The sequence below is a fragment of the Tachyglossus aculeatus genome, chromosome 4 (genome assembly GCF_015852505.1).
Source record: "Tachyglossus aculeatus isolate mTacAcu1 chromosome 4, mTacAcu1.pri, whole genome shotgun sequence".
Classification (NCBI taxonomy): domain Eukaryota; kingdom Metazoa; phylum Chordata; class Mammalia; order Monotremata; family Tachyglossidae; genus Tachyglossus; species Tachyglossus aculeatus.
In genome coordinates this window covers 29,034,784-29,048,727 of record NC_052069.1, presented here as the reverse complement: position 1 = coordinate 29,048,727, position 13,944 = coordinate 29,034,784, and the positions used below count along the sequence as shown (strand labels likewise).

At 43.6% G+C, this 13,944-nt stretch overlaps 1 non-coding gene across 1 annotated transcript; it reads left to right on the top strand.

Annotated features, from left to right (window-relative positions):
• The first annotated feature begins 9,146 nt into the window (after positions 1-9,146).
• LOC119927697 lies at positions 9,147-9,284 on the top strand. Its single transcript, XR_005450675.1, has one exon. It is a non-coding gene; the product is annotated as a small nucleolar RNA SNORA7 (small nucleolar RNA).
• The last annotated feature ends 4,660 nt before the right edge of the window (positions 9,285-13,944 follow it).

The window sequence follows — 13,944 nt, the reverse complement described above, 5'->3', positions numbered from 1 at the left end:
TTTGGGCCTCCATTCAGACAATATAAAAAGAAGTGTACCTTCTTTAGTTAATATAAGACTACAATATACTAAGTGCTTAAATATCATGATTGTTAGTACTAGGTAAATTTGGGCTTCCATTCAGACAATAGAAAAAGAAGTGTACCTTTAGTTAATATAAGACTACAATAATTTGGTGGAGGGGTTGAGTGATGAGTGCATTGCTATATGGTAGCAAATGTTAGGCAGACTTGAGTGACTTTGGGCGGAATCCCTACTCTTCTGTATAGTTGTTCTTCCACCCACTTTTACCTCAGCCAATTATAACAGCAGCCGTAAACTTTAATCTTAATACAAATGAGTTGGAGCATTGGTTCTCTGCATTCCTAGATTTTTTTAATGCTATTTGTTAAGAGCTTACTATGTTCCAGGCACTACTGTAGATTCAACATAATCAGGTTGGACATGGTCCCTGTCCTTCATGGGGATTACAGTCTTAATCCCCCTTTTATAGATGAGGTAACTGAGGCACAAAAAAGTGAAGTAAGTTGCCCAACAGTCTCTGATTATTGATCTGAAGATATGATTAGGCTTCAGTTTGAGGGCTTCATGTCTCAGTTGGAGGAACAGTGGTCCGCAATGAAATTACCCTGGCAAAGCAATAAGAGAGCAGCAGGATGAAAACAACAACTCTCTCCTAGGTCAACAATTCACTGTAATGAAAATTGCAGTGAAGAGAATATACTCCCCAAGTGGTTAAGAGCACTCACCTTTCCCCACTGTGCATCCTGAAAACAGATTGGGCTTGCCAATATCCATCCCAGAGCACATTTACTTTTGTGAGAGCTCTCAAAATTCTGGTATTGAGTGATTGGTTTGAAATGAAGTGTAGCAATCCATAAGAAGCTCACTGTACTTCATGATCATTGCTGTTAAAGGCAAACAAAAACACTGGAAACAACACAATTCTGCATGTCTGACATTGTGCTTCCAGAAGGTTATGGCAGTAAACCAACTCAATACTCTGATTCCAAGGTGAGTTGATGCTGGGATACCTCATTGTGAGAGACCATAGAGAGAATTAAAGTGTGGTGGGAAACCAAAACACCACTGCAGAAATTACAGCATGGCTCATTGCCAACTTTATTCTGTTCAGTGATTTTGCATCATCTTCAAATTTCAAAGATTAAACGTAAAATAATTGTGTTTCTAAAGGTTGGAATTACAGGCATATTAAGGTGTTTTTATGCCTCTTACCTCAAACAAAAATGCCTCACTATTGGCTTTAAAGTCTCTATCACCTTGACCCTTCTTACCTCACCTCCCTTCTCTCCTTCTACATCCCAGCCCACATGCTCTGCTCCTCTGGTGTTAATCATCTCACTATGCCTCGATCTCATCTACCGCACCACCGACCCCTGGCCCATGTCCTACCTCTGTTCTGGAACACCCTCCCTCCTCAAATCCACCAATTACTCTTCCCCGCCTTCAAAACCCTACTGAAGGCTCACCCCCTCCAAGAGGACTTCCCAGGCTAAGCCCTCTTTTCCTCAGCTCCCTCTCCCTTCTGCATCACCTCGACTAGCTCCCTTTGCTTTCCCTCCCCAGCCCCGCAGTACTTATGCATATATGTACACTTCAATAATTCTGTTTATTTGTATTTATCCCTGTTTATCTGTTTGGATATCTGTGTCACCCCGCCCTCCACCTTCAGGACTGTAAGCCTGTAATGGGCAGGGATTATCTCTCTTTATTGCTGTATTGTACTTTCCAAGCACTTAGTACAGTGCTTTGCCCACAGTAAGCACTCAATAAATACAATTGAAAGAATCAATCAATCAATCATTCACATGAACTCCAGGGACAGATAGGTGGTTGTTCATAAGTGCACGCACTGTATACAACATTGTCCTTTGTAGTTGCACTTCGTTTCCTGAGGTATCCTTTGTTGCGACGTGAACTCTACTGATGTACTTCATACCTATGTAATAATAATTCTGGCATTCGTTAAGTGCTTACTATGTGCCAGGCACTGTACTAGGTGCTGGAGTAAATACAAGATAATAGGGTTGGACATGGTATGTATAATGGTGTGTTCTTGTGTCATACAATAAAACAATCATATTTATTGAGTGCTAACTGTATCCAGAGTTGGTAGAAAGTTGGCAGACACTTTCCCTGTCCTCAGGTCCCCATTATTCGAATGAACAAATTAGTATTTTCTAATTTCCCAAATTGTGTTCTAGAATCCCAAGGGAGTTGATTTGCTTTCTTAGGTGTTTAGTTTGCTCCAAAGGCACATTTCATTCCCAGGAAAGATTTGGATTTTTGAATGGTCTTAAATGCCATGCCATTCACAAAGATACAGGGTAAGAATGCAGATGACCCAGTAATATCAACAATATAAACATTTGTTATATGCCCATCGGCATAGCTGCTGAACAAAGTGAATGAAACAAGATCTAAAGTAGTTGGAGGCTTGAGACCTAAAATGAACATTGCAAATATGAGCAGGAGAATAGATAATTAGAAAATTGAGCAAATGTTAAATTAAAAATGAGAGTGATGAAGTGGCATAATTTAAAAGCTAGTCCAAGGTAAGCTAGTCTAAGCTATTCCAAGTCTTCCACTTCAAATCCTATAGTCTGCCACTTTACTCACTTTCAAAACCCTCTTAAAATCACATCTCCTCCAAGAGGTTTTCCCTGACTAAGCCCTCATTTCCCCTACGTGCCCTCCCTTCTATGTACCTTTACACCTGGTTGTGTACCGCTGAAGCACTTTGATGGCCGCTGTGTGTCCTTGGGCAAGCCATTTTACTTTTCTGTCCCTCAATTACCTCACCTGTAAAATGGGGATGAAGACTGTGAGCCCAACGTGGGACAACCTGATTACCTTGGATCTACCCCAGTGGGTAGAACAGTGTTTGGCACATAGCAAGTGCTTAATAAATGCCATTATTATTGTTATTATTATTATACTCACAGCCCAGCAGAACTTATGTACATATCCATAATTATTTTAACGTCTGTCTAGACTGTAAACTAGGCTGTAAGCTCTAGACTCTAAGCTCATTGCATTTTACTGTCCCAAATGCTTAGTACAGTGCTCTACCCAGAGTAAGTGCTCAATAAATACTACTGATTGATTTAGCACTCAAGCAATAGGGTATGTAAAATATGAACATAAGTGCTATGGGCAGTTGTATATACGCTGGTGCGTACATCGTGCTGAAATGGCATATTTGAGATTAATCAGGGAAGAATTACTGGAGAACGTGTTTTCAGAAGGGGTTTTAAAATGGAGAGAGCTATAATCTCTTTGATTTGAAGTGGCAGGAAGTTCCAGTCAGAGGTATCCTACAGCTACTTGCATTTCAAATGAAATGACTTCCTTTCAAATGAAAGGTATGATGTAAAAATCCTAAATGTGTTTTGCATAAGGCTAAAATGTCTTTCAGATGGATGCTTAGAGAAGCAGCCTGGCTCAGTGGAAAGAGCATGGGCTTTGGAGTCAGAGGCCATGGGTTCAAATCCCTGCACCGCCAATTGTTGGCTGTGTGACTTTGGGCAAGTCACTTTACTTCTCTGTGCCTCAGTTACCTCATCTGTAAAATGGGGATTAAGACTGTGAGCCCCCCATGGGACAACCTGATCACCTTGTAATCTCTCCAGCAGTTAGAACAGTGCTTGAGAAGCAGTGTGGCTCAGTGGACAGAACCTGGGCTTTGGAGTCAGAAGTCATGGGTTCAAATCCCAGCTATGCCAATTGTCAGCTGTGTGGCTTTGGGCAAGGCACTTCTCTGTGCCTCAGTTACCTCATCTGTAAAATGGGGATTAAGACTGTGAGCCCCCCATGGGACAACCTGATCACCTTGTAACCTCTCCAGCAGTTAGAACAGTGCTTGAGAAGCAGCATGGCTCAGTGGACAGAGCCTGGGCTTTGGAGTCAGAAGTCATGGGTTCAAATCCCAGCTATGCCAATTGTCAGCAATGTGACTTTGGGCAAGGCACTTCACTTCTCTGTGCCTCAGTTACCTCATCTGTAAAATGGGGATTAAGACTGTGAACCCCCTGTGGGACACCCTGATCGCCTTGTAACCTCCCCAGAGCTTAGAACAGTGCTTTTCACATAGTAAGTGCTTAATAAATGCCATTATTATTATTCTTAGTAGTAGTAAGCACTTAATAAATGCCATTATTATTATTTACACATATAAACTAGTCTTTTTCCCTCCTCAAATGCCTAAAAGAAAAGTCAGCTATGTCATGACACCCCTAGAAAGCCATTAACATGAGGTCAGCAGTGAGGAAAGTAGAGAATGAGGCAGAAAGAGTGTGAGTTTGGGTGTAGTGGAGAAGGAATGTATAGTAGAAGAAAGAGTGGTGATGAATTGCTTCAGAGTCAATAATAATGAAAAATTAGTTTTTATTAAGTGCTAACAATGTGTCAAAAACTGTTCTAAGTGTTGGGGTAGGTACAGGCTAATTAGGTCAGACACAGTCCCCAACCCACAGAAGGCTTACAGTCCAAGAAGGAGGAAGTAGGTATTGAATCTGCAATGGTCAGAAGAGTGTACACGATATGGCAAGAAACCAGTAACCCCTGGAAGGTTTTGAGGAGTGAGTGAGTTAATGTGCACAGAATGATGCTTTAGAAAAAAAAAATTATCCAGGCAGCAGAGTAAACCATGGACTGGAGAGGTGAGAGACTTGAAGCTGGGTGGTCTGCAAGAAAATTGAGGAAGCAGTTGAGTCAGGATAACAAGTGTTTAGAACAGCATGGTGGAAGTTTGGATGGAAAAGAAGGGGGTTGGCAACAAATAGAATACAACAATTGAAAGAGAGGAAGGAGTCAAAGTTGCAGGTTTCAGATACTGGTAGGATGTTGGTGTTGTCAAATATTTTAGGGATATTAGGTGGAGCAGAGGATTTGGGAGCGAAACTGAATTCAGTTTTGGAAGTGTAAGCTGGAGGTTGTGGCAGGAAATCAATCAGGGATATTTATTGAGTGTTTACTGTGGGCTCTGTACTGAGCACTTGGAAGAGTACAATGCAAAAGAGCAGGAAACCATGTTCCCTGCTTACATTCATTCAATTGTATTTATTGAGCACCTACTGTGTACAGAGCACCATACTAAATGCTTGGAAAGTACAATTTGGCAACAGATAGAGACAATCCCTACTCAGCAACAGGCTCACTGTCTAGAAAAGAGAGACAGACAACAAAACAAATAGACAGGCATCAATACCATCAAAATAGATAAATAGAATTATAGATATATACACATCATTAATAATAATAATAATGTTGGCATTTGTTAAGCGCTTACTATGTGCAAAGCACTGTTCTAAGCGCTGAAGGGATACAAAGTGATCAGGTTGTCCCATGTGGGGTTCACAGTCTTAATACCCATTTTGCAAATGAGATAACTGAGGCTCATAGAAGTTAAGTGACTTCCCCAAGGTCACACAGCAGACATGTGGCAGAGTCGGTATTCGAACCCATGGCCTCTGACTCCAAAGCCCGTGCTCTTTCCATTGAGCCACGCTGCTTCTCAATAAAACAATGATGTGTATATATCTATCCATGTTCACATAGTCAATGGGGGAGATGAACACTAAAATAAATTGCAGATAGGGAATATCCATGCAGTAATATCCTAGAAACAGAAGGAAATTGAAGAATGCAGAGAGATGGAGTAATGTCAGAAGCAGGGTAGATTTGTGAGTCACCCACTCAGAATGGAAGTTGAAACTAAAGGAGTGGATGAGGTAGCCAAGGTGGGAGCAAAAACCAAAAAGTTCCTCCTCCCCCTCCCATCCCCTTACTGTGGGGGTTCCTCAAGGGTCAGTTCTCGGTCCCCTTCTGTTCTCTATCTACACTCACTCCCTTGGTGAACTCATTCGCTCCCACGGCTTCAACTATCATTTCTACACTGATGAAACCCAAATCTAGATCTCTGCTCCTGCTCTCTCTCCCTCCCTCCAGGCTCATAGCTCCTCCTGCCTTCAGGACAACTCCATCTGGATGCCTGCCCACCATCTAAAACTCAATATGTTCAAGACTGAACTCCTTATCTTCCCTCCCAAACCCTGCCCTCTCCCTGACTTTCCCGTCACTGTAGACGGCACTACCATACTTCCCGTCTCACAAGCCCACAACCTTGGTGTCATCCTTGACTCCGCTTTCTCGTTTACTCCTCACATCCAATCTATCACCAAAACCTGCTGGTCTCACCTCCACAACAACGCCAAGATCTGCCCTTTCCTCTCCATCCAAACCACTACTTTGCTGGTTCAGTCTCTCATTTTAACCCAACTGGATTACTGCATCAGCCTCCTCTCTGATCTCCCATCCTCCTGTCTCTCCCCATTTCAGTCTATACTTCACTCTGCTGCCCGGATCATCTTTGTGCAGAAACATTCTGGACATGTTACTCCCCTCCTCAAAAATTTCCAGTGGCTACCAGTCTACCTATGCATCAGGCAAAAACTCCTCACTCTCAGCTTCAAGGCTGTCCATCACCTCGCCCCCTCCTACCTCACCTCCCTTCTCTCCTTCTACAGCCCAGCCTGCACCCCCCGCTCCTCTGTTGCCACTAGCCTCCTTACTGTACCTCGTTCTCGCCTGTCCTGCCGTCGACCCCCGGCCCACGTCCTTCCCCAGGCTTGGAATGCCCTCCCTCCACACATCCGCTAAGTTAGCTCTCTTCCTCCCTTCAAAGCCCTACTGAGAGCTCACCTCCTCCAGGAGGCCTTCCCAGACTGAGCCCCCTTTTTCCTCTTCTCCTCACCATCCCCCCACCCTACCTTCTTCCCCTCCCCACAGCACTTGTATATATATTTGTGAGCCCACTGTTGGGTAGGGACTGTCTCTATATGTTGCCAACTTGTACTTCCCAAGAGCTTAGTACAGTGCTCTGCACACAGTAAGCGCTCAATAAATATGATTGATTGATTTGTACAGACTTATTACTCTATTTTACTTGTACATATTTGCTATTCTATTCATTTTGTTAATGATGTGCATATAGCTTTAATTATTTGTTCTGACGATTTTGGCACCTGTCTACATGTTTTGTTTTGTTGTCTGTATCCACCTTCTAGACTGTGAGCCCGTTATTGGATAGGGACTGTCTCGATATGTTGCCGACTTGTACTTCCCAAGCACTTAGTACAGTGCTCTGCACACAGTAAGCGCTCAATAAACATGATTGAATGAATGACTGAATGAATGAGGAGATTTGAGGACTTAAAACTATCTGAGGGACACTCACAGTTAATCACTGGTACTTATTGGATACTTTCTTTGGGCACAGTACTGTTCTAAACACTTGGGAGAGTAAAATACAGTTGAGAGACACAATTCTTGCCCTCAAGGACCATACAGTCTAGTGGGGGAGATGTTAAAATAAATTGAAGGTAAAGAGAGAAACCAAGTATAAACATCTATCCATGTGTTGTAGGGGGAATGGGTACCAAAGTGTTTAGGGAGTGGGAGTATATGCTTGGATTGGGTGATGAGAGGTTAGTCAGGGAAGGCTTCCTGGAGGACTTCTGATTTCAGCAGGGCTTTGAAGCTGGGGAGTGTGCTGGTCTGTCAGACCTGTTGGGGGAGGTGAAGCAATGTAACCTAGTGGATAGAGCCTGCGACTGGGAGTCAGAAGAACGACCACTTGTCTGCTGTGTGACCTTGAGCGAGTCATTTCACTTCTCTGTGCTTCAGTAACCTCAACTGTAAAATGGGGATTAAGACTGTGAGCCCTACATGGGACAGGGACTGTGTCCAACCTGATTAGCTTGTATCTACCTCAGCACTTAGAACAGTGCCTGGAACAAAGTAAGTTTTTAACAAATGCCACAATTATTATTAAATGCCACAATTATTATTAAATGCCACAGGTAGGAGGGAGAGCATGATTAAGGGGGTGACCGCAGATAAGGAGAGAGTGGAAGACAGTGAGTAGGTAGGTTTTAGAGTAGTGAAGAGTGCAGGCTCAGTTTTAGTGGGAGATGAGTAATAATAATAGCAATAATAATAATAGTAATAAAGGAGGATATTGTCATGAGCCTCCAGTTCATACCAACCAGAACCTTCCTGGGAGCCTCAGTGACATGTAGTAGAAGTGAAACCACACCTCTGATCACAAGGTTACTATGAAAAGTTTTTGACTCAGTTTTACCAACATGCAAGGGAGTGGCACAAACACATACTCACTCCACCAAGGATCCAATACAGCGTGGCTCAGTGGAAAGAGCATGGGCTTTGGAATCAGAGGTCATGGGTTCAAATCCCACATCTGCCAATTGTCAGCTGTGTGACTTTGGGCAAGTCACTTAACTTCTCTGAGCCTCAGTTACCTCATCTGTAAAATGAAGATTAAGACTGTGGGACAACCTGATCATCTTGTAACCTCCCCAGTGCTTAGAACAGTGCTTTGCACATAGTAAGTGCTTAATAAACGCTATTATTATTATACTAGTCTGTGGTCAAAGGAGCCCGTTCTGCCACTTATTCTTCTTTCCGCTTCCAAGTGCTGCTGCCTTCTGCTGCCATTCGAGTGTTGCTCTCCTACTGCTCCAATGCTTGCTTCTCTCTGCATCTCAGCATGCCTCTGTGCTGCTTCTCTCTGTCTCCAGATGCTCCCCTCTTTCAGCATGTCCCTTGCACGTCAAAGATGCCACCTTTGAGCCAAAGAGCGAAGGTGTGGCAGCTGTGGTTCTACATGCAGTCATTGATGGGTCCAAGCCCGTTACTTGATAGAACAGGAAGAGAAAGCCCCACTTCCCTCCATGCTCCACCCCCACAGGGCTGCAATCACCTGCCCTCAAGTAAAGCCTATCAGTGCCTTTGCAAAGTCTCTCTCGTTGTTTGTGGGATCACAAATAGTCACTAAAAAGGCAGTATTTTGTGGGCTCACCACAGAGAGGGCTATTTGAGTGCTTTGAGTCAAATACTGAGGAGTTTCTGCTTGATACAAAGTTGCTTGGGTAACCACTGGAGGCCCTTGAGGAGTGGGGAGGTGAGTTTAGAATGATTTTTAAAGAAAAATGATTTGGGCAGCTGAGTGACTTATGGACTAGAGAGGGGAGAGGCTGGAGACAGAGAGATCAGTGAGGAGGCTTATGCAGTAATTGAAATTGGTAAGGCCAAGTTCTTGAACGCCCCTCTCAGGGTCTCACCTGGAGAGTTTCCAGTACTCTACCAGTTTTGGCTATGTGTGGGACAGTCAAGCAGAGGCATATCCATTCCATTCCTAGCTTGGGCAGTGGCTAGCTAGTGGAAGACAATCTGCTACAAGGCAAACCTCACCTGTGCTGGGCACCAGTGGCCCAGGAGAGAGTCGAGGATGGAGAATCGAGTTTACTGCGTGGAAGGAAGCAATGGTAAACCACTTCTGTGTCTTTACCAAGAAAAGTCTATGTATACACAACTAGAATGATTACAGATGGGGAGTGGGACGTTCTGGGAGAGATGTGTCTGATGTGTTGTTATGGGTCGGAAATGACTGGATGGCATAAAACTAGTCAAGACAAGTGCTTGAACCAGAGGAGTAGCAGTTTGGCTAGAGAGGAAGGAGTAAATTCTGGAGATTTGTGGAAACAGAATTGGCAAGATTTAATGACTTAATATGTGGGTTGAAGGAGAGAGATGAGCGAAGGCTTAATGACTTAATATGTGGGTTGAAGGAGAGAGATGAGTCAAACATCAATCAGTCAATCAGTGTCATTTTTTAAGCACTCACTGTGTGCAGAGCACTATACAAAACTCTTTTCTTATTCAAGTCCCTTCTCATTCACACTCCATTTAATTAATAAATGGAATTTATTGAGTGCTTACTGTGCACAGAGTACTGTATGAAGTGCTTAGGAAAATATAGTAAAATACAGTTGGTAGAAATGAACCCTGCCTACAAGGACCTTACAGTGTATGGGGGAGACAGATATTAAAACAAATTTCTGATAGGGGAGAACGATGGTACTGTCAACAGTGAGGAAAAAGTTATAGGGAGGAGAGAATTGGGGAAGAAAGATGAGAAGTTCAATTTTGGGGTGGAAAGTTAGGAAGTACGAAATAGAGGAAGAGATAGTGAACTCATTCGCTCCCATGGCTTCAACTATCATCTCTACGCTGATGACACCCAAATTTGTACCGCTGCCCCTGCTCTCTCTCCCTCCCTTCAGGCTCGTGTCTCCTCCTGCCTTCAAGACATCTCCATCTGGATGTCTGCCCATCATCTAAAACTTAATATGTCCAAGACTGAACTCCTTAACGTCCCTCCCAAACCCTGCCCTCTCCCTGACTTTCCCATCACTGTTGACGGCACTGCCATCCTTCCCATCTCACAAGCCCACAACCTTGGTGTCATCCTCGACTCTGCTCTCTCTCGTTCACCCCTCACATCCAATCCATCACCAAACCTGCCAGTCTCACCTCTGCAACATCGCCAAGATCTGCCCTTTCCTCTCCATCCAAACCACTACCCTGCTGGTTCAATCTCTCGACTGGATTACTGAATCAGCCTCCTCTCTGATCTCCCATCCTCCTGTCTCTCCCCACTTCAAGCTATACTTCACACTGCTGACCGAATCATCTTTGTGCAGAAATGCTCTGGGCATGTTACGCCCCTCCTCATAAATCTCCAGTGGCTATAAATCAACTGATGCATCAGGCAAAAACTCCTCACCCTCGGCTTCAAAGCTGTCCATCACCTCTCCCCCTCCTACCTCACCTCCCTTCTCTCCTTCTACAGCCCGGCCCACACCCTCCACTCCTCTGCCGCTAACCTCCTCACTGTGCCTCGTTCTTGCCTGTCCCGCCATTGACCCCTGGCCCACATCCTCCCCCTGGCCTGGAATGCCCTCCCTCCGCACATCTGCCAAGCTAGCCCTCTTCCTCCCTTCAAAGCCCTACTGAGATCTCACCTCTTCCAGAAGGCCTTCCCAGACTGAGCTCCCTCCTTCCTCTCCCCCTCCTCCCCCTCCCTATCCTCCCCGCCCTACCTCCTTCCCCTCCCCACAGCACCTGTATATATGTCTGTACAGATTTAGTACTCTATTTCACTTGTACATATTTACTATTCTATTTATTTTATTTTGTTAACATGTGTTGTTTTGTTGTCTGTCTCCCCCTTCTAGACTGTGAGCCCATTGTTGGGTAGGGACCGTCTCTATGTGTTGCCAACTTGTACTTCCCAAGCGCTTAGTACAGTGCTCTGCACACAGTAAGTGCTCAATAAATACGATTGAATGAATGAATAAATACGATTGAATGAATGAACGAATGAAACAGAATAAGAAGGAAAGGCCAGAGACAAAGGAATAGAACCAGTTAAGAACTGTCAGTAAAATCAATATTATGCATAGCGGTAAGAGCATAGTACTGGGAGTGCGGAATCCTGCGTTCTAATCCCTACTCCACCACTTATCTGCTGTGTGACCTTGAGGAAGTCACTTAATTTCTCTGTGCCTCAGTTTCCTCATCTGTAAAATGGGGAGTAAATCTCCTTCAGATTCAGGCCTGTGAACCCAGTGTGGGGCAGGGACTGTTCAACTTGATAATCTTGTACCCCTACCCCAATGTGAGAACAGTGCTTATTGGCTAAATGGATAGAGCATGGGCCCAGGTGTCAGGAGGACCTGGGCTCTAATCCTGGCTCCACCATTGTCTGCTGTGTGCCCTTGAGCAACTCACTTCACTTCTCTGGGCCTCAGTTACCTCATTTACACATGTGAGCCCCATGTGTAGCCTGTCCAGATTAAGCTCCCCTTTTTCCTTCAGCTTCCCTGCTCCTTCCCATTGCCCCTACTCCTTCATTCATTCATTCAATCGTATTTATTGAGCACTTACTGTGTGCAGAGCACTGTACTAAGCGCTTGAGAAGTACAAGTTGGCAACATATAGAGATGGTCCCTACCCAACAGCGGGCTCACAGTCTAGAAGGGGGAGACAGACAACAAAACAAAACACATTAACAACATAAAATAAATAGAATAAATATGTACAAATAAAATAGAGTAATAAATACGTACAAACATATATACATATATACAGGTGCTGTGGGGAGGGGAAGGAGGTTGAACACAGGCCCTGTCCCGCATTAAGTTCACACTCTCAATCCCCATTTTGCAGTTGCGGCCACTGAGACCCAGACCCTTCCTGCCCCACAGCGCTTGGGAGGAAAAGGAAATAATTCTATTCATTTATAATTAATGCCTGTTTACTTGTTTTGATGTCTGTTTCCCCTCCTTCTAGACTGTGAGCCCATTGTGGGCAGGGATTGTCTCTCTTTGTTGCTGAATTGTACTTTCCAAGCACTCAGTACAGTGCTGTGCGCACAGTAAGTGCTCAATAAATACGATTGAACAAATGAATGATGGGGACTGTGTTCAACTTGATTAACTGTATCCACCCCAGTGCTTAGAACAGTGCTTGGCACATAGCAAGCACTTAACAAGTACCATAATGATAATAATTATTCTTAAGCACTTAACAAATACCATTATTATTATTGATAGACTGTGTATCCAGGATGAGCAATCTACAATATCTAGAGCAGCTGGGAGGTCAAGGAGGATTAGGATAGACCTTATTTGATTTGGCAAGGAGGACGTCATTGGATATCTTGAAAAGAGTGATCTCACTGGAGCGAAGAGGGTGGAAGCCAGATAGTAGATGACAAATAAGGAAGTTGTAGGAGAGTAAGTGAAGGCAGTGGATTGTTACAACTCTTGTGGGTAGGTTGAATAGCAAAAGGGAGGTGGGACAATAGCTAGAGGATCTAGAGGGATGCAGAGCAGGTTTTTTACAGAAGAGGAGTCAGAGAAAGGAGGGCAGAAGGGGAGGGGAGTAACCCAGAGCTTCCGGAATGCCTGTAGCACCTGTTTCAAATAGGCAAACAATTTGACAGGTTTAGAACCACCACAAGAATTGTAGTCTTACAGTAAAAAAAAAAAACATGTCTGCACAAGATCAGCCAGATGCTTTTCATGCTCAATTCCTAGGAAGTATTTGTAGCAGATCTTTCTATTGTCCTCTGGCTAATGAGGCAAATTGCATTACAGCTGTTAAGAAAAGGTGACTTCTGAAAAAGAATTTTCATATGCATTCAGGTTGTCAAATTAGGCTATTATGCCATTAGCAGAATTCAACTGACTGTTTTGCTAGAGATCTTTGAAGAAGAATGGAATCCAAAGAAAAGGATTTCATTGTTCGAATACTAGTGGGAAAATCGAGGTGCTAAAGTAAGCAGGTAAGATTCCGAATCAATGCTCCAGGAACTGTTAAGCTGGGTAACAAGATGTCATTTTCACAAAATTACTTACCTGATAATTATACATTAAGGGCCTAATTCAGTACTCAATCATGCACTTGACTCTCATTGAAGACAATTATAAAAGGGAGGGAAGTCAGACTTGAATTCCCTAATGTCTCAGCTTTGGGTCACACCTTTTCCTAGAAGTGCTTCTGTAAGCTCTACCATAAATTTCAGGGGTTATGCCACATCATTGTCTTTTCCGGTTCGGAAGCCAATACTAGGAACTTCGACCAGTCAATAGCATTTATTGAACATCTACTGAACTAAGCACTTGGGAGAGTACAAGAAGCAAACTTACATTCCCTACCAGCGCTTAGAACAGTGCTTTGCACATAGTAAATGCTTAATAAGTGCCATCATTATTATTCCCTGACCTCAAGCAGCATGACACTCTCACAGGAGAGAGGACAGAAAAAAATAATTTACAAATAGAGCAGGATGAAGAAGCATAAATAACTGCTAAGAAGAAATATCAGAAAAAAGATTGACCATATATGCCAAGAAAAATTTTTTATCTGTGTATATAATTGTGAGCATGTGGTGATTGTGGTATGAATATGTTTAATTGTAAAGACTGGCTGTAAGATTGTGTAATGAGAATTAATCAGGGAGCCTTCCTAGAAAGGTGGGATTTTCGCAGGGCA